The sequence below is a fragment of the Nyctibius grandis genome, chromosome 9 (assembly GCF_013368605.1).
Source record: "Nyctibius grandis isolate bNycGra1 chromosome 9, bNycGra1.pri, whole genome shotgun sequence".
NCBI classification, from domain to species: domain Eukaryota; kingdom Metazoa; phylum Chordata; class Aves; order Nyctibiiformes; family Nyctibiidae; genus Nyctibius; species Nyctibius grandis.
In genome coordinates, this window is record NC_090666.1 from 3229179 (window position 1) to 3247880 (window position 18702).

Genomic DNA, 18702 nt, shown 5'->3' on the forward strand with positions numbered 1-18702 from the left:
CCCACAACGTGCCCTGCACGTCAGCACGCCAAGATCATTTTGCAAGACTTTGTAGGCGTGTGGCTTATGGTATCCGTGCATCTGCACCTAGATGTCTTTCGCATCCATTTACTATTGCTTATCTGAAAGCTTTGAAGAATGTGACTTGTTTGTAAGTGGAGTACTGGTATCTTTTATAACCGAATGCTGGCTGAGGAGATTAGAAAAATCTGGGGAACAGCGACAGTGTATGGTCTCTTTCCAGGTGTCTATAGCCCTCTGTTAGTTACATGTAAAATACCCAGCTGCACAACTTCAGGCTCTACAGATCACTCTTATTCTCTAGAAGATGGATCTGCTTCAAGAAAGGAATGAAGTTTATGAGCAGTGCCAGTTTTTCTTTCTTAAGGTCCATTTGTGTGTAGCTTGCACAGAGCACTTTAGGTTTTACTGGCGCTCCCAGTGTCATACATAAATACCAAAAAGTGTATAATTTTGAGGCATATACATGAGACAAAATGCTTAGATCCAAGTAATCAAAATTTGGCAAGTTGATAAACACTTGCAGAGTGCAGGGGTAGGAGAGGGAAGTGATTTAGATCTGGATGCTACAGGTACACATACTGCTAATTCTGCAGTGTTATAGACGAGTATGAAGATGTACTGAAAGCAGAGACAGGATTCATAAAGGTACTTCACCTAACACCTAACTTTTAGTTTACAAATATTACAGTTAATTTCATGCAAACATGAACTACAGTGAGTGTAAGGGCTGATACCCTTTTTGGGTTTGTCCACCCGGCGCTATTGCAAACTCCTCCCCAGGTGGATGGGGAGACTGCGCAATCGCATGGTTGCTACCACAGAACACAGCCTATTTGCTGCACCTGCTCTGCATCTGTACCTGGCATTGCATCATCGTTTGACCACTCAAGGCTAATAAAAACCAAAAAGGGTTTCAAAACTTCTGAAATAATGCAAGACAGTTTAATATAATGTATAATGTTTCATTTCTTTTCCTCTCCCAGGAAAAGCAATCATTAGAGCACATGTGTTTTAGTGAAATATTTTTGGTAGATTCCAGAAAAAAAGAAAAATTATCAGTGAATTTAATTGGGGGAGTGAGATAAAAAATATTGGTCATTTTTTTAATACATTATAAACTGCAACTGAAAGACAAAACAGGAGCTTTTGATCTATTCTCCAGAGCTCTCATCTTCTCTCAGGTTCTGCTTGTGATCCGTTGGTCTCTTCATAAGCTCCATTTTGCTTGAAATGTCTGAGTATTGTATGACATACTTCAATTACAAGTATGAAACAGATTTGCAATGCAAATAGGAGATGGAAGCTATAATTTCAAGGCGAGAAGAAAAAATAGATCACACCAATTAACGGTAGTGTATGCAGCATAGGATCTGAGAAGTCTTTTAAGAGCTTTTCTCAGTAATGTATTAAGTAATATGTTATAACTGTGTAGGGAAGCAGGGTTGGGACAGAGCCCCTAGTCTGCATTGAAGCTGGTCTGTAACCTGCCACAGCCCTGGAGTGTTCCCTATTCTGAGCAAGTGTTAAGTTTCCTTTGTATCCAATCTGTTTGTTTCTCTCACATAGATTGCCTTCACATACATTGCTCTTTAAGCATCCCGGCTGCTTAATTACAGTCTTTTTTCTCATCTCGGACTTTATGAGCAGTCTAAATTTCAGTTCTCTCATCAGGGAAAAATTATTTTTAAACAGTCAACAGGTTTAGACATATTTTTTGATAGAAAGTTCTAGAAGCAGTTGTTTGATACTGTAGATATAGTATCTAATAACTATAATCTGAAAATACAAAACTGCAAGAGATTCAGCTTGTTGTCAGACTTTGAGGCACCCTCAGTTTTAGAAAGATGAATACCTTATGATTCCTTGAATATTAGAGTTGTTCTTTGGTTACATTGCATTTGTATTAGGATTTGCTTTGGGAATTGAAATGTAAGAATCTGGAATAATTTAGGTTGGAAGGGGCCTCTGGAGATGATCCAGTTGATTCCCATCTGAAAATGGGGCTGACCTCAAAATCCGGTGAGACAAACCAGAGCCTCATACATACAATTCAGCTTTAAATACCTGCAAGGACAGAGTTTTGCAGACTGGGCGGCCTATTCCAGTACTTAATCACTGTCATTTTGGATTTTTTTCTCATTTCTAGTTGTAATTTCTTCTGCTGCAACTTGTGACTCAGCCTGACACACGCATGCACGCACGTACACCAGCCTCATCATCTTCAGGTTAAACAAATGCAGCTCCCTTAGCCATACACTGGGGTCCATTTTCCTAACCATCTCGTGGCCTCTCACATCCCTCACCAGTTTCATCTCCAGCTAAAGTGTGGCTTTACTAAGTTCACCCTGCATGCCTGGACAATGTTTCTGTATTCCTCCGAAGTAGCCTGTCCCCATGTCCACCTGCCATACACCCTTTTGTGTCTGAGTCATGCCAGGCACTGTGCAGTCTGGCTGGTTGCTCAGTCAGCTGTCCAGGGATGTCTCAGGGATGCAGGGAGGCTTGTGGGAGTTACTCAGTCTAGGCGATTGCTGCATGGCCCGTGGCTTGAAGAGGAATGTTGATGTTGCTGTCTTACTAAGAGGTTTCTACTGCCATAGCAGTTGGTCTGGCTATCTTTCACATTCAAGTTAGGTTTAGTTTAAGCTTCAAAGCGTGAATGCCGCTTAAGGGAAATAATAAAACTACACAGGCTTAATTTATGCTGCAGGACCTGAAGAGTTAGCCTTGTTGGTGTGCCCATACAGGAAAAATGCTGTATGTTGCTGCTTACTACAGAGCTGGTCTCTTGGTTGTAGAGGGTTGTGGTTAGTGTAGGAAGTGGGATTCTAAAGTTTCTGGAGCAGAGGTTGTTGCTAGATCTCAGTTTCTTTAGACATGGGGAGGAATCAGGCCTAGATGTAATTTTAAGCCTTATGTTTGGTTTTACTTTAAAAATGGGATATTGTTGCTCTGTTTCATCTTGGGATCAGAGGTACAGAGGGGCTGGAACGTGAAACTTCTGGATTTTGAGGCACATAGTTTTTATATCTATATGGGAAACTTCTTTCTGGCTCAAGGCTTTCTCTAGCCTTCTACTGTAAGGTGTGATCTCCTAGGTGTGTGCATTGTTTTGGGTAAGTAAGTTTGAAAATCTGCATTGGGGGATTCTGTAGTGTTGATTTATCTGGCATGTATCTTCCAGTTAGGAAGACTTGTGTTGGTGGCATGATTAACAGAGTCCACTGGTTAACAACATGGTACCTGAGACCCATCTGTGCCAGGTACATTCTCAGATGATTTTTGTTGTATAAATTATGATTCTTTCCAGTAGTCTTGGTGTAGAAGAGCTGTTTGTTGGAACGTGGGACAGACATGTGTTGAAGTGTTAATCCAACAAGTTCTAAAAGTACAAAAATATATTTGTATATATGTATGATATACAAAAAGGCAAGTAGAAGTTTTTCTATAGTAGTAATAGCAACCCTCTTTCAACAGCAATTCTTCATAATATGGCATTTAGTATTGAACACGGCGTATTTCTAAAGATACTGTTAACTAAAAGCTTTAAAATAGGTTTTAAACAGATGCATCCCTGCCCTTGCCTGGTATCTGTCCCAAAAGAGCTGAGCAATGAGACTGTTGAGACAGAAGACTCAAAATCGTTAGAAGCTTTGTAACAACTTTTTCAATGTAATTTTTTTATTCTCCAGAAAAAGAATAAATTAGTATTTGAGTATAAATCTTGACTTTACTGTGAAAGATAATCAGAATCGTGAGTTCCTTAGCACCAGGCAAGAGCAGGCACCAATCTACTAACAGGCAGTGAGTGATATGAATGTCTGTTCAAGACAACTGAACAAAACTCAGAGGTTTGTCCAAACAGAATTATCAAAACAAAAAAAAAAGTGTGCAAAGAAAAAGGATGGCATTTCCAAAGACCTTGCACAACTCTCCCCGTCCCTTTCTGTTCCTTCTGTGTTGCTGATATTTATTCCCTTGCCTTCCCTTAAGTCTGCTGGAAACTACCAATTAGCCTCATTAGCATGCCCTCTGGGGACTCTTTCTGCATTTTTATATTTACATGTGAGCTGTCAGCTGTGAGAAGGTGAGGTTTCTTCAAGAAGGTTTTTTAGCCTCTGGACTGTCAAGTGAGTTGCATGTCTGACACTGGAACTAATAGGCTGTAGAGTTCAAACATCTGGATTACTATAGTCGTGGGCTAGGTGGCCCACAGGGGTTTATAGGTTGTTCTTACTTTAAAGGAGAATTAGGCATGCAGTTGAATTAATTCCTCATCGCCCGTGTTTACTTTTGACAAAGCTGGGTATTTCTGTTTGCTCAGCCTTTGCTATGTTTATGGAGCTGCTGCTGCCTTCTTACATCTACTATTCACCAAAAGTAATTAGGAAACTCTCCCAAAATAAACTAGAAAAAATAAATAGAACTGGATCATAGAAAATAAGAGAATGGCACAACTTTTGAACAAAAACTTCTACAAGGACATACAATTTTAACAACAAAACCAAGACTACAGGGATCTGTCCAACAGCCAGGCTGTTAACCATTCAGGAAAGAAAAGTTTCACACATACCGATCTCCATGAGGATTCATCCTCAAGAAACCATTGGGCAAGTCACCAGCTGCAGTGTCTGGCTTTTGTTAACTCTAATAGGATAATAATGTGCACTAGTCAGTTGTGGATCCCTGAACTGTAATGAATATTTCTCTCAGAAATGCCTCCTTCAGATGACTGATTCAGAAAGCGTAAAGCCAACCTTGGCCTGTCTTAAAAAGCATTTTGAACTTTGATCCTAAGAACTTTAGGTGTAACTTAGTAGAGGAACTAGTAATTTCTGGCTTGGGACATAGCAATGAGAAATATTTGCATGAACTAATTTGTAAAGCTTTGTTAAAATGTTTTGCATTTTCACTAGAAATTATTATTGGCCACTGAAAGGGAGAGAGAGATGGGTTACGTTGGTCTAAACTTTATTTTTTTTTTCCTACTGTATATTTTTGTACAAGTAATATTTTCTTCATTCTGAATCCGTAAGAGAAATCAAATCTAGTCAATTCCTCTAGTTTTACAAGTTGTTTTTCAGTTTGTTACTGTAGTATGACTAAAAAGAGGGAAAATGTGGAAACAAGGATATACATCAAATGTTAATGATATGTGTGGAACCAAGGGTTGCATTTGAAGGAACAGATAATTTGAAGCATGGACTAAAAATGTCCCTAAGCCATATCTCTTACTATTGCTGTAGCACTTGCGTGCTTTTGAAATGGGAGATACTAGGGAGACAAAGATAAGTTACTCAGCAAATCACATTAATTAGAGCATTCTGTTATTAAGGTTAGGTGGGAGGGAAGTCTTGTTTTGGTATGTGGTCAAGCGAATCCTCCTTACTCCTTTAGTGATATATTTCAGGGGCTTGCCATCTTCCCCCTCTTGTCTTTGGCTAACCAGAAGAGAGGAAGGTGGGAAAGCTGGGCTTCTTCACATATTTTTTTATTTTCAAAATCAGAGAGGGCTCTGTTCATTTTGTACCAGATGTAGCTTTTTACTTGTGTTAACATTTGCTGTTAGAGTTATGTGTACAAGGAAGAATGGGGTTCAATGTTTTATATTGATTTTTTTTATCACTAACACTCAGAGGTACTAACTGAAATGGTGCTGTGCATTTCCAAGAGGTTAGTGTAATTTATCACAGTTCATTAGATCATAAATTCTTTGAAGCTAAGGGCTAGCTGTTTGATGTTTGTACAGCCTCTAGAATAATGAGGTGGAGGCTCTAGGTGCTACCCTGATGCAAATAGTCATAGATCAAAGTTCAGAATAAGTAAGCAAAAGAAGACCTTGGATGTGGCTCTCATGAGCTTTCTTCTCAGCTGGAATAATTAGATGATCGTGCAGGCAAGAAGTGGGTGAATTATTATCCTCAGTTTAAAGATAGGGAACTGAGGTAATATGGGAGGTTTTCTGCAAATCTGCCCCAAATCTCTGTTCTCAAATCAGATCCCAAATTTTGAATTCTACTTCAGTGCCTTGAGCTCAAGACTAAATGTATTCTCAATACCTGCTCTCTTAGTAAAAAGGATTATGTTGCTATTTAGAGAAGACTCTAAATCCTTATATGAAGGATTTTAAAATACACTGTTTTCTTATTTTATGTTCACCTAACGATGCGAGTATCACTATAATGATCTAGAGTAGATTAATTTTACTACTTTAGCACCAGATTATAGGTCTTTTATTGAAAAACATAATATTTTTTTATGAAGTAAGAAGTGACAGCCAACATCAGTATTGGATTAATTGCCATTGTAAAATGATTTATAAATTACTTTTCAACTCAGTTATGACTGTTCTCTTAGAACAGTTCATCTGCCATGTCCATCTCGTCTGCTGATGGATCTTAATAGTGGTTTCATTTTGTATCTGATGTTGTCAGGTTGAAGTAGTCACTATTAAACATTTTTGCAGTTTGCTAAAATAATCTTTCTCATAAGAAATGTATTTCCCTAACTTGTATTGTTCAGAGGGAAAAATGTTTCCTATGTTTAGGTAGTGCTCTGCAAATTTGTTTTAAATATCTATAGAATGGTAGCTTAAAGAGGCAGTTCTTTCTGTTCCGAGTATTATTTTAAAATAAATTACTCTTTTCCTAGCAAGCTTTTTGAAAAAACTCCGTTACTGATATTTTTGAAGTGCCTGAAGGCCAAGTGTTGAATTATGGTGATCACAGATGTTTTAAGCTGACTTTCAGGTGAGATTATGTGAAGACAGTCTCTTCTAAAAAACAACTTAACAAGCGAGAATACAAACAGGTTCTTAAAACAATCATCATCACAAAGAAGACACTTCCAGTTACATGTAGGAAAAGTGAAAGATCCAGTACAGCTAAACCAATGTAAGAAGTGCTTTTCTTGTGAAGGCTCATTGCCTCTGTAGTACTTGCTTCCAGAATCTGCGACGGAGTTGAAGGAGAGGGATTCAGAGTAGGATTTGACTTTTATGCAGGCAGGACATTGGTGGATAATGAGGCAGAGGTATGCTAAGGGTACATTCCCAGACTTCAAAAGAAAGATTTCCAGGATGGTTATGTTATTCCATAATATCTTAAATGTCATTCCTGAAGATCCTTTAATAGGTTATCTTGTACTGTGGTCACGAACCTGTAGTAGATGAAAATGCTATCAGACCGCTGTGTTTAAGTGCCACCCATTTAGTCTTAAGCTTCCATATGTTCTGGTACACTCCAGCCTCTGTTCTTCCATTTTCTCTTTCAGCCTGACTCCTATGTACACTTTTTAAATGCTATTACCCCTTTTCAGTTCAAATGATCCAAGCACCCAGAACCAGTGCTGGTTTCCCTGTCCTTTTTCTTTTCCCACAAGATACTTACTTTATTTAAAGATATTTTTCGAGAACTTCAAACATGATGCGATGTTGGGGTCAGAATTACTACTCTCCCCTGTCCTTGGTGTTTTTCTTCTCTGCTGCATGGACCTTCTCTCTCTTCAACTTCCACAGTTAAACAGTTAATCTGATTTTTGCTTGGCTACCCTAGTCAAATATTCTCTGAAAATTTCTGAGGGTTTTCTGTGAGTACAGTAACTTGGGAAGATATCTACAGGTGTCATTTATGTAAAATTAACAGTACATTTAAAGTAGTAGATGGAGCTTAGGAAGTAGTTTTTAGGACCAAAGAAAAAAATGGCATTTTTAATTGGAAAACACAGACATTTACTTTGCCACTTACATCAAAATACTGCTATTAATTTATGTACGGAGTTTATTTTAGCACATTCTTATAGATTATCCATGTGATTACGGGTTATACTTTACATACTGACTCAGCATATTTCCCCACTGAAGGTGCTTTACGAAGAAAATGTTAGGCTCATTCTTTTTTTACAGATGTAGTGGTTCTCAGTATAGGAGCTGCAGTTTAAAAACAAAAAACAAAACCAAAAAACCCAGCAAAGGTAGTTCACACTTCACGTTCCTGTCCTTGAATACACTTCAGTACGTATATCTGTCCTGTGGTGTCTATTATCTCCCCCATAGAATGTATATGTAAATTACTTGCTACACACTAAAGTAGTTAAAATACTAGAGTTTAGAGAGCAGATGATCTTCTGTGGTAATGATAGTTTAAAAGAAAATGTTCAGACTATGTTCAAAATTTGTGTTGCATGAAAAAATTACTAAAAGTGGTATTAAATTTCCAGGCTGCTAAAGCCCTAGCTCCACACGCTCATGGTTCTTTCTCCAGAATAACTGCTTTCTGGTGCACTGCTTGTCCTCTGCTTGACAGCCAAGTGTTTCTATGAATCAAGAATTAACACAGGAGTCATTTATTCTAATCTATGGTGCAGTAAGGCTCACAGTATTAAAAGTCCTGATTCAGAGGAGATGCAATGTCCTTAAAATAGGCAATTTCATATTTCACATTAAATTGGAAAAGGGTTTTAATAAACTGAGAGTAATGGGCAATAATTATTTGTTCCTATTACTAAGGCTATTTGTATTTGAATGAGAATTTTGTTCCTAGCTGTGACTTCTGGTGTTTGTCCCCCAGGGAATTTCTGTTTCTGTGTTTATAATGTCATTGAACGTTGCCATAGCAAAAGAGAGTGATACTAGAAGTTCAGCATTATCATGTTAGTCAAGGACAAAGGAGGTAGAAATTAGTTTAGAGCAAAATAAACTTTATTCACAAAATTGAAAATGTCTGTGGAGTTGTATCTCTGCTTTTATAAGATATTGTTAGTATTTTCCAGTACAAAAAAGTAACTTCAATACTTTTCCATTTGTCCTAATTAATACATATACTATATATATAAAAAAACATCACAATGTCTTCCGCAACATGTAGGGTTCATTTACATTGAACAGAGGAAGGCTCTAATGGATTTGTGTCCCAGCTGCAGTCTGAAGAAGTTATTGCAGACTGGTCAGAATTGCATAATCCCACCTTGAACCGGCCCATGGAAACTCCTGGCTGTTCTTGTACATGTTGTTTTGAAAGAAAGAATGCGAAGCCTGTACTCAGATTCATGCCTAACAATGAAGTCATCTGGGAAATATCTCTTTGAAGGAACAGCCACTTTCTGAATGACATCATGGCCTGTTTACTTATGTGGCTTGGAGTTGCCCCCCTGATTCAGCTGCCTCACTCCATTAAAGAAGCTTTGAGTTAATCAAAACACTCCAAATTGTAGAAAGCTTCATCTTATTGGTAAAGTGGAATGTTTTTGCCAGTTTTGTGAACAAAGATTGGTTTTGTTATTGAATACTTGACAACATAGGTTGTTTCTTCATAAGGTTTTTTTGTCATCTCTGTTCAGTTTTCATTGTTCTTGGGGAGGTTTTCTTTGATAGGCTGAATATTTACAACAGGAAAAAAAAGTCAGCAGGACAGATGGAGCTTGAGAATACCGAGTTCAAGCTTTAACTTGCTATATTTTGTGAAGAAAGCGAGATAGCCTGCAGAATGCTAACACAGAGCAGAGCAGTACATGCTACAGTTAAAGGAGCAGTGGCATCATGAAAACCAGTGGCTTGGTACAGCAGGGCAGAACAGAGCCAAAAACTAGGTCAGCAGTTTTGCACGTCTTGTGCAGGGTGTTATAGTGGTAACTTAAGAAAGTTGTGAGAATACCAGCACTTGGGATCTTGATCTTGCTGTGCCTTTAATTGCAGCGCTGTACTAGATTGGGGGCTTTTAAGGGGGTGAGGATGGTCTGTCCTTTATGGGAAGGCTAAAGAAAATGAACTGTAACCTCAATTTGGGTAGACTAGTGGGTTTATACAAGTAGTAACAGTGAAAAGGTTTTTTCACACTGCCAGTGAAGTTCCCTTTAGACTTGCCAGTGTTGCTAGCGGGCATCTGCTGACATGAAGTGGGAATTAAAGCAAAGATGGTCTCTGTGGTCTAAAGTTTCTAACAGTACATTCGACGTCTTTGCAAAAGAGTCTATAGATGTAGAGCTGTTTGTATTTCTTCAGTACGTTTGAGTGGAATATAGGAATTGTTACAGTTGTGTCTTAATGGTTAATATAAATTAACTCACTGTATTGGCACCTGGTTTATGAAAAAAAAAATGTGTACAAGATTTTGCCAACTTTCTTACATTAAGATATTTGAAAATATCTAGGACTCGGTGAAAAATAGTATTTCAGTAAATTTGAGGGCTTAGTCTGACCTTACTATTTCCATAAAGAAATGATGCTTGAGTTGAATCCAATTCCTGTGGTGCAGAACTAAGCCTACTCTCTAATTATGGACTTGTAATGCTGAAAAATCTGTCTACTCTGTTATTATGCACTTCTAAAGCTGAAATGTTGATGTTTAAAATAGTGACTGTGAATTATTTCTAGGTGGACTCTCTTCAGTTAAGTTAGATTTTTTTTCACTGAGAACAATCCAGTCAGTGATACAAATCTTCTGAATTGAGGCATTCAAGCTGTATGATATGTCTTCAGTGAGTATCAGAGGCTTCATGTTTGGAATATACCTTTCTAAAGGAAGTGTCAAGTTTGATAATATAGTTCTGTTTTCCCTGTCCAGGTACGAAATGGTTCTTGTGAACGTACAGGTACCCTTCCCTCTGCACCCGCATTATCAGAAGTATAGTCTGTTTGAATAAACACCTTCACTGAATGTTGATTCAATGGCGATAACTCTTACAGAAACAAAGATACTGTATTTTAAGTTTCAACAGTGAGTTTAGAGTTGACAGTTGTTACTTCCTGGAGGTCAGAGACTAAATAAAATCTAAACTGACAGTGATGATAGAGGATTGCAGGAGCTGGCAAGGATGTTATTCAGCATCTGTAGTTGAATGGCTCAGTCATTATCTAGACAAGTCAGAAGCAGAAAGACCACAAATGTGGTCAGGTTAGATCACATTAGTCAACAGTATGCTCATTTGATGAGTTACCTCTTGTTAGTTATCCTAAAACTTCCACGCAGTAACAATGATACACTACAGGAGGCTCTGCAGAGCTGATAAATAGCAGTGGAGAAAGAGAAGACAGTAATTTGGTGCCATTGTTTGATGTTAGGTGAATCTGTGTTAAGTGTTAATAGTTTCTGGATTGAAGCAAAGGAGCTATAATAACCTGATGATGGTGCCTTTGGATTACCCACAGACATCTCCTGTTGCAGTAAAAGGAGCTGACAGATGTTTCTGCCAAAAAAAAAAAAAACAAAAACTGTTCCCATGTGTAAACGCCAAAACTGGAAACACTGAGTGTGTCCAAATGGTAATCCAGAGGTTAAAGTCTGGAAGCACGTTGTTTTTAAATTTACTCCTTCATTTTATCCAGTCTCTGAGCACAGGATTCTGGCATGTGAAGGGTAATGAACAGTGCAGCACATCTGAAGAAAGAACGCTGTCAAAAGAATGTGTGTGTTCCAGTCACAACCAGAGAACACATGATAGGAAATGATTTTTCTCCAGTGATATATTTGTCCTCACTTCCATCTTCCCTTGCCCTTGTTTGTTTCATGCCAAATATTATCTCTGATTTTTTTGTTTATATATCAGCTATGGGAAGTGCACCCGGGCTTAAAAGAAAAACAGGCCTTCAGTATGATATACTACTAATATTAGCATCACTGTCATTTGTGCACTGTTAAAATCTTCCTCTTTAAGCCCTTTTCCTGTACATGAAAAGCTGTTAAAGGATTCTCTGAAAGTTACTTGAGCTGGCAGGTTTTTTGCTCCAAGCTGGAGAATCCTGAACGGACATTCCTATTGCCCTCCTGCTGCTGCCTCTGTGTCCCCCTGGGTGGGAATGTAGAGCCCACTTAGACCGGCCATGGACTGTTAGCTCCAGCTAACAAGGCTGCAGGGCCAAAGGACCCCTTTTTCCTCATCCAGTTGTTTTAGATGGAAGTAAGTCTGCATGTAGCTGTGTTTATTCTCAGCCTGTGGCTAAGATCTGAGTAGCTGTGAGGTGGCTGATAATGGTGTGTGCAATGGGAGAGCAGTGTATGCTCTGCCATCCCCACCCCAGCTCCATTATACTCTTCAGATTCAGCCTGACAGCTATTCAGGGCATGATACAGTTTGAGATGTGCTTCTGAAGCGCTGCGTAGATTGATGGACTGAAGAAATACTGAACATTTTTTCTTGTACAACTGGTATTTTCTATAGCAACAGTCTTGACAAGATAAGCTTTTTACCTTTTTGCTTTCTTTCTGTATTCCAGCCTGATCTTACCTTCCTTGTGGAGGTACTAGCTGTATTTCTGAACATTATTTTACCTTTAGTATTAGACGGTTTTAGGCAGAGAACAGCTTTGGTAGCTGTGTTGCAATCTGATTTAATGTTAAATATATCCTTGTTGATAGCCTCCTTAGCATATGACCAGACTGATCTCTCTGGAGAAGGTCTAAGTTTTGATCATTTACAAAGTGTGTCCTAAATTCTCCTGAAATTCTGCTTACAAAGAAACTGGTTATGGTAATATAAATGTATGCACCTATTGTATTCTCCTTTTTCTGTGCCCTTTAGTTTTTCCCCATCTGGCTATGGATTAAAATGCAGTGGGACTTGAGGAAGAATCTGACCTGGTGTAATTATTCTCATTCTTTTGCCTTTAAAATTGCACCAAGCTTAGCTTTAGCTTACTGGACCACACTTCAAGTTTCTTCCCAGTGAGCAGCCATGTAATTTCTCTTCTCATCAAATCTGAACATGGGTTAGGAGACAGGTGTAGGCAGGATTAGGACCTACATGTGTCCTCAGTTTCTCAGGCATCTTAACCAGAACATTTCTAGGTACTCCTGCTTCCAGACATTCAGGTTCCTGGCAAGAACCCCATCCAGAGCCTGGTGAGGTGTACTGCTCCGAGGAAATGTCTGTATTGTCTATGCCCATCAACTGTTCAAAGACATGTTAAGCTTTAGTTATCAAATTATGTTCTTTATTATTTAGTCATTGAACCAAATTTAGACTGAGATGATTTCTTACACATTCAATAATAATGAGTTCTTAGTTACTACACTTCTAGAGAATAGGAGAAAGTACAAATTAAACCAGTGTAGCTTGCTGAGGGTTTGTTTAAAATTAAGCACAATGTGTTTTTATATCACTGCATCTGGAAGATTCTTTTGTTAATGGTTACCTAGTTATTTTATGGTCCTTTCTCTAATGCTCTCCCCCGCCCCCAGCATTTTAATAGCTTATCAAATAGATTTTTCTTTCTTCATATCTTAATTACTGTAAATATTTTCACCTATGTGTTTTCTCACATGCATTTGGCTTAATTCTACTGATGGATGAAATACCTGGTAATATTTGATTTCCATCAAAAGACACTTCTGTTTTTCTTTATGTTGTTAATCATGCACGCCTTCCTTTTTTGCAATTACTACTACAATGCTCCCTCAGAAAAAATGCCTAGAATGTTTTTCCCTATGTCAGTGACCATTTGTGCTGAACGTTACATGTCCGACAAGCAGGGGATATTCAGGGAATGTGCTGATGTCTGTGGCACTTTTCTCTCTCATATTCTCATGTGGTCAGTGTGACTTCTGCTCTCATTTGAGCAGCAATCACGCCTGGGAGATGCAGTTGTCACTAAGGTGTTCTTAAGGTGTCTTAAGGCATTCTTAAGGTGTCACTAGAGAAGTGCAGCTCCCCAAAAGGGAAAAATCTAAACGTTTATGTACTCTGGCAAAAACGTGTCAGTAGTGAACCAAGGAAGCTGTTACAGGTGGGGAACTGGACTGTAGGGTGGGGAAAGAGAAGGAACCCAAACCAGAAAGAGGTCTGTACTTTATAGTCCATGTTGTACTTCTGCTGTTTAATTGATGGAGAAGGTTCACATACACAATGCTGAACAAAAATGGTTCATGTCTTAGGAAGTCATTAACAGCTTAGACATTCGTTCATCTATTTTCTGCATAGCTTCAAAACCTTCATTCTCATTTTATATTCCATACTGTCATTCTGATGTTATCAGAATGAGGATACATTTGTCTTCCTTTCATCAGTAAATCAACATCTCTCCAACTTCTGCTGTAGAAGGAGCTAATTTCTCAAATTTTGGCAGCAGGTATCCAGTAATTTCTCATTGCTTTTTTCCTTTATTTTATGAGTTTGGTAAGTACTTTTTTTCATATAATTGCATTTAAGTCTTCATAAAAGAACTTTTAATGTTCAGGGATTTCAGAGAAATGTGGCACTGTGAAAGGCTAGAGTTTTTTAAAGATTGAAATGTGATGACAAAAGAAAACAGATATTGTTTTATTATTAAAATATCCTACACTGCTCTCTACTGGAAGAGTGGAAGTCTATGTTAAATATTCAAAAGTGCACCTAAAAATATTTCTTAGTCAAGATTTAGGTTTCAGGTTTTTTTTTTTTTTTGACCTTGGTAAAAATAACTTTTCCTAAGGGTGGATTTTTTTTTTGTATTCCTTGTAAGTTTTGAAGAAAAGCACCTGGATATACTTTGCATCTAAAATAAGTAAAATGTTGAGAGCCAAAATGTAAGCTGACAGGAGGAAGAATTATCAAAGACTGTCTTGTTAATGACAAGGAAAAAAGTGAACTGTTATCCTTAACAATTCACCTGACCTTACTAATAGCTATTGAGCATGTGATAACAGCAATAGACTTGTCAGAACTGTAAAGGATTCTGAATGCCTGAAGTTGCCCTACACTTGAATTGACTTTTAATTGAGCCACCAAAATAAAAATAAAAAATACTTTTTATTTTCATAGTTTCTCCAGCCAAAGTGCAACTTAAAAAGCATTTTAAATAATTTCACTATAGAGTTGGACCAAAACATGTCTTGCTTAAGTTACATGCATAGGAAAATTTTCATTTCAACTACATTCTGAAGGAAGAAGTATTCCCCACAAAGGGTCTGTTTACTAGTTCTTGTGTCAGACAACCCTCCTGGCCATTATAGGGCTGAATTATTCTCCCAGTTGCTGTCAATGATAAAACTGCTGTTGATTCTAATATGATGAAATAGTGTCTGTTAATTCTCCGCAGCTGCACTCTCTTGCAAATCTTTGCGTGTGGAGTGAGCACATCTGGTTGTCTGCTAATACTAGATTATAAACAGTTTGATCCGATGTGTTCGTCTTATGTGTGGCTGGTCAACAGCTCACTTTTTTAATGGCAAACATCAATGAGGGAAGAACAAGCCTTAATATATTTTAAAGGAAAAGTTAAACTGTTTTGACTGATAAGATCTGTTGGCCTCATAAAAGTTATTTCTGATTATAGACAGCTGCAAGTGAGATCAGGATAAGTAGTATATTAGAAAAATAACCTTCCATCAGTTTTATAGGGAATGTGTTTGGAAGAATGGCAGACTGCAATGAAAAACTGTGTAGTAATTTATACGGGAAAAAAATAGCCTTAGTTTGCTTTATGTTATACGAAATATGAAATGTCATCTCCTTCGAACTTATTAAAACATCCCCCAAATCATACTGAAACTCAGTATGATTACGGTGAATTTCTTATTAGCACTCAACAATACATAAATATTTAAAAAGATGAGTCTAGTGGCATGCCTAATTTATTGATCAGTTTTGTTTAAATTGGCTTATTATGCATGGAGTACACCAACTTCAAGCATAACCCTTTTACTAGTTGCAAACAGTAAACAGATCTAACAATCGTATGTAAATGTTTTAAATTTGTATTAGGTATTTGATGTTAATGAACACTTAAGAAATTAATGCATTTATTCAATTGCATATAGAACTAATACCAAATGATCTGAAGGGGACCTGCTACATTATTTTCTGTTTCTCTATTCTGCAATTAAATTAAGCGTAGGAGTTGTATTAGCTTGACTCTCTGGAACAGTTATATTTCACATTGTTGTTGTTCCTCGTCAGCTGGATCTGCAAGAGGGCCATTGCTGGGGGAGGAAACCTGAAGTGATCAAAGCAATTGCTGACTTTTAAAGTTCCCATCTAGAATTCTGCATCAGTATTGCTTTCTGAAGGAGCCTGATCTTGAAAATGGAAGTTTCATACTTACCAATTTTGCTTTGAAATTTTTGTTGCAGAAACTCTTCCACGATGAATATTTATACTATTCAAGTCACAGCTGTACTGAATTCCTGATAGAACAAATATTTGTTCTCTGTGTTCCTGTGAGATTTGGTGAGAAAAATCTGCTGAAAAGACTGTAATGAAGAGGCCATCTCCTCATGTCATGAGGCTGGTGAATTAGTTGTTAGTTATTTACTTTAGAAGTCCCAGAGGTGGCAGCGCATCCGTTGTGTGTTCGGGATTATACAAACACAGAGACCTTCATCGCTCTGAGCTTGTCATTTCAAGTCTCAGTTTTGCAAATATCTATGTTTGCTTAGCTTAACTGTGATGAGTAATGCCATAGTAACTGGTACCTAATATTAAATATGATAATAGGGCAAATCACACACAAAAGGTACAGAGCAGATGAAAAAGCAAGCAATAAAAGCCTGCAGTTAATATATTAGCTATGTATTAAATCTATATTGCATAGTCGTTCTTTTGTTATTAGAAAATAAATTGTCTTGGTTTGAAATTCTTTTAATATTTTGTCCCAAAATAGATCAGTCTATTTAATACAAATATTCAGAATATTTTCCTTTAGTCGCTGTTTTTCTTTTTATTACTGTCTTACCCTAAATAAATAAATCAAATGAGAAAGTGTATGAAGGTCAGGCATGAAATGTTTAACCAGTTATGACTAAAATTTGAGATTACCTGAATAAAAAAAATAGAACTGCAGTTAAGAGGTAAAAATATATATGAGGTACAAACAATGCAACCCATGGCATGGTCTCATCATCTCTGATTTGATATTAACACTTAAGCCACAAATCTCCTTTGTATTTATGGATTAAATGCATCCTACTGTATTTTCTTACAATGAATAGTTTATTAAGCATAAGCTCTAATTCCACATCCAGTTCAAAACTGCCGAGAGCAATAAAAATTTCAGTAGTGATGCTTAATGTCAGAACTGATACTCATCTGGAAGACAGTGCATTGCAAATGGCTGTTAGAATTCTGGCTGGTAAAGTGATGTTCCATAAATATCGATGTAATGCTCATGAAGTTTCCATATACTTGAGTCTCGGTTGTTTATTTCTTTCGTAGCTTGTTGAGCCAACCCAATCAGTATGTGTTTCTTCAGGATTTGACAGTCATTTAAACCTGTGCTTTCATCAGTTAATCTTTCTATTTAGATGCCTACTTCTCCCCCCCTCCCCACCACCGTGATCAGAAATGGTAATTTCTGATTTGGGGAACATTACTATAGGCTTACAAATTCAGTGAGGTTTAGCAGATGCTCCAGCTGTGGCAGAAGCTTAATTTGCTTTCTAAGGCAGTAATGTGAATTAGCATGAGGTCCAAGCCCCTGGGAAAACAGCATTTATGCAAGTTATTGTTCTTGGAAAGATTGGTCTGCTGCTCGGATTTATTGAACACAGTGAAGATACCTTCATCTTTCTTGGACTTTGAATCAGAGGGAGATAACTGAGAGGGAGGGGGAAATTACTCTTGCTTTTGAGATGTCTTTTCCTCTCTCAGATCTCAGCCATCTGGATGGAAGTAAGAAAATAAGAAACTCAGGGCAGCCCTGTGCCCTTCTGGAGAAGTGACTGCAGGCGAGTCAGCATACCTCAGGGCATCTAGAAGTGTACTCACCACAATCCCCCCCAAGACCTGGCCCTAAACGTGTGTCAAGATGTATCAGGCTGCTTACATTGATAATGCCTCTGGAGCTGGCAGTTGCAAAACCACACCGATATTAGGAAGCACATGTGGATGAAGTACGCTCAGCCGTCTTCCACCTCACTGTGGGCAGCAGTGACCGGTGTTCTCTGTTCATTGAGCCTTGTCCACACTTGCAGCTGTTATTCCCTATGTTTACACGGGATTCCTGTACTGTGTATAACGTACCCTGGCCTGCTCACAAACTTCGCAGCAAGCCAAGTGGGTGGTGTGTAAATATGCCTGTGTACAGATATCTGGTATTATTAGTATTCCTCTTAGATTCTCATTTGTCCTTATCTACTTTCTTTTTTGTCCATTCAAGCTTGTGGTTACCTTTTTTTTAACTCACATTTGCTCATGTACGTTCACTCACCTTTCTCTTTCTGTTTCCCTTACATATAGTATCCACACTGTCCAAGAATTATTCTTCTTTCTCTATACGCATTTTCTGCAACTGTCACTTTTCCAGCTAAGAACACAATCTCTATTTAAAGTCATCGGAGATGTTGCATGAAAGACAACAAATCAATAATAGAGGTTTCTGCTTTGTTATTTACAAAACCTTGGTCTCCTAGCTGGAGAATTGTAGTAGTAGAGAGTATTGACAGCAGATGTGCCTCGTGTTTTGATTTGCACACTGCTATATTCAGGATGGCACATCATATTTCAAAGTCAGTAGCAAATATTGGTAGAGCTGCAAAGTTTCTCTGCAGGTGTATAGCTTGAGCATGTTGGCTACAATAAAAATTCCGAAGTTTTAATAAAATCAAAAACTTCAGAGTTACTATGTTGAAAGCATCTGCAGCTTGGCAAATTTAAGTTCCTTTAAGACTTAAACCTCTGTGCGTCATGTTACACAGAAAATTGTGTACTTCAGAGAAAAACGGGTGTTTTCTTTCTTGCTAGCATTATTTTGGCATATACAGGTACATGGTG

The 18702-nt window shown here is 37.8% G+C and overlaps 1 protein-coding gene across 10 annotated transcripts in view; it reads left to right on the forward strand.

The window, feature by feature from the left end:
- The window catches only part of GULP1 (GULP PTB domain containing engulfment adaptor 1), a 163459-nt gene that overhangs the window by 98235 nt on the left and 46522 nt on the right, over positions 1–18702 (forward strand). The gene's annotated exons all lie outside the window — the stretch shown is intronic.